The following is a 2,979-nucleotide window of genomic DNA, read 5'->3' as shown; positions in this document are numbered from 1 at the left end:
TCCCAGACTGCGGGGCTGCGTGGGTGGGTTCTCCCCTCTCCCCAACACTGCCCAGAAGTCGAACAGGAACAAACCAGCCTCCAAAGTGGCAATTAGCCCCCTGCCCCACTGCAGCCAGCAAGGGACAGTTTGGCTTAACAGAGTCCATTCTGAGGGACGGGCCCTGGCCGGCCGTGTCGCGCAGCGTCTGCTAGGATGCTGTCGGGCCGCAGTGTGGTCTTCTCAATGCTTCCTCAACCCGGGGCAGGTATCGGCCCACCGCTTCCTACGCCACCCCGACCACATGGACAACTAGAGCAGTTACCCCATCCCAGACGGGGGAGGCGGAGGCTTGCCCGCCGTCCCCAGAGGCAGCCGAGGCTTTCCTGAGCCGCAGTGGCCCTGAAACCCCCATGCTGCCTTGCCGAGGCTCCAGGCGGCAGTTACCCGAAAGTCCCCTGTGAGAGCACAAGGCCCTCGAAGCAAGGACTCCTTCCAAAGCCCAGAGCTACCGCCGAGTGAGGCTGCAAGGCATAAAAGGAAGGTGAGCTGGTGCCCACCCTCACCCCACAGCCTCGCGGCCCTAGGCCGCCCCGGCACTCCGTCTGGCTCGGCGGGGTCCCGGGGAGCCTGTCGCCATGGTGGCATTAGTGAGGCAGCAGGGGAGCTCTTCTGCAGACAGCCTCTGCGCCTTGCTGCTGAAAGAAGCCCACTGCTCTCCAGGCATGACGGGGCTGTGATGCTGGAGGGCCAGACGTCTTCTGGAGGGCTGGAGGCCACTGCCAGGTCCTCTGGACAGCCACTGCCCAGCCCTGCTGTCCCTGCTGCGTGGAAGAGCGCGCCATTCCCGAGGCAGCCCTCTGGAGTGGGGGCATCTGTGCAGAGGGTTGGAGGGCCAGGGCCAAGTCTGGGTGGGCACCTGGCAGATGGGTGAGAGGTGTTCCTCAGGGCTTGCCGGGGGCCTGGAAGCTTGGCATGGGACCAAGTGCTGCCCCAGGGGAACGTGCTGGAGGGCCTGTGGGTGGGCTTTGCTCACCTGCAGATGGAAAGAGCCTTAAACACACCTCTGTCCCACCTTCAGATCTTACGGGCCAGTAGAGCAGGGGCTGGAATGTGCTCTTGGTCAGAGGAACAACTGTGTTCAGTCAGGACGGACTCATAGTCCAGCTGGCCTCTGAGTCACTACTTTGCTTCCCAGGACTGATGGAGGGCTCAGGGCAAGAACAGGGAGAGGTGCCCACTAGCCCACTACCCCACTGCATGACCGAGTGGTGTCGACAGGCAGGACTGGGGACCGGCCAGCTTGCTAGAGAGGCAGAGACATGAACATGGCCTTCACAAGGCTAATCAGTGACCAGTGCCACCAGGGAACTGGCCACTGTGTTTGGAGAGGGAGCTCTGGCTGCAACCCAGGGGTGCAAGGACGGCCCCTGCTGGGCGAGGGGGATAGCCACATAGAGGGGTCCTCATGCCTCTGAGAGGCGGACAGAGGCAGAGCCAGGAGCAGGAGTGGGCAGCGGAGGCTTCAGGAGGAAGCCGAAAGCAGAGAGAATGGCCTGGCAAGGCAGGTGAGAAAGATCCCCGAAGGCAGGCCAGTCCCTGTGCAGCCGAGCTGCTCTCCGGGCAGGCCGCACCTCGTGGAGGCTGGTGAGGGTGTGTGAGGAGGGGGAAGCCGGCAGCCTGCTGGAGGTCAGAGGAGGGGCCGGGGCCGGGGCCGGGGTGGGGCCGGGGCAGGCAGAGGCAGGTGGGCCTCCGTGGCCGGTGTGTGGACACAGGAGAGCAAGTGCAGGGCCCTGGGCGCAGTGGCCTTCCTATGGGTCTGCAGAGGACGCTCCTGTGAGGGAGCATGTCCTTCAGACCTTGGGAATCCTTCTGTCCCCAGCCTCAGGGCCCCCTCAGCTCAGGGCCCCTAGAAACCCTGTGCGGCATCCCTTCCCTTCCAGAGTTTTCCACACACTTGTCCTTGGGGTGTGTCCTCTGTGTCCCTCTGCAGACTTCTCTCCTTCACAGACCACAGAAGAAGGGAGAGTGAGGCCTTTGGGCAGCGGATCCAAGGATCCACATTCCCGGCCCTGCCTGGCTGCCCCACAGTACTGCTTGTCCCCACCCCTGGCCCAGCACGCCCACGCATGTCCAGCCGGGTGGGACCTCTGCAAGACAGTGACCCTTCACCCTTCGGCTCTGTGCTGGCCCCTGCCCCTCTCGCCTGTCCTCTCCGCTCACCCAGTGGTGGCGCTGTTGCGCTGGGAACTAGCGGCCCTGCAGCAGAAGCCTTGGGGGTCTGGCGGCTGCTGCAAGGGACCCAGGCTGGAGGGGAGACGGGCCCTGTGGGGGAGGGGCCCTTGGGGGAGGTCGCAGTCCCCAGCGCCCCTTGAGGGCAGTGTCTCCCCGCTGCCTGCTTCCCCACCCTCCCTCGGGTGACCTGGGTGGTGCCTGGCCAGAGCAGGGGCCATGCTTCTTGGGAAGGCCATGTGTACCGGGAGTCCTGAAGAACGGGTGGCATTTGTCACGTGGTGCCAGCGCTCTGCCGTGACCACCACTTCAAGGTTTATTTTCCAGAGTCAAGTTTGGCATTCAGGACATGTCTTATAAACGTGCATGAAATACTCTGCTTGTTTCTGGGCAGCACTTGCATGGCGAGGACCGGAAGCTGAGGTGTGACTCATCCCGTCTGAGCCCCAGACATCGGGAAGGGTGGACTGCACTCCCTGAAGGTGGTCTCCACCAGTCCAAGCACCGCAGCAGCTACAGCCCTGGGGCGCTGGCTGAGGGTGGCCGGCCCAGGCACCAGGAGGGCACCGCGGGCCTTCCTGTCCCCCGGCGACATGGCTGTTCCGTCTCTGCCTGCTGCGGACAGCTGGCCCTCTGTGTCACCCCTTCTCAGCCATGCGTCCGGTCCTTTCGGCTCACGTTCCCCTTTTTCCCCACTGGCCCTGGCCTCTGCCTCTTCAGGGCAGGTCTCTCCGTTTCCCGTCCAAACACACCTGGAGGTGAGGACGG

Source organism: Sciurus vulgaris (assembly GCF_902686455.1).
Source record: "Sciurus vulgaris genome assembly, chromosome: 6".
In the NCBI taxonomy this organism is placed as follows: domain Eukaryota; kingdom Metazoa; phylum Chordata; class Mammalia; order Rodentia; family Sciuridae; genus Sciurus; species Sciurus vulgaris.
This window is presented reverse-complemented; position numbering follows the sequence as displayed.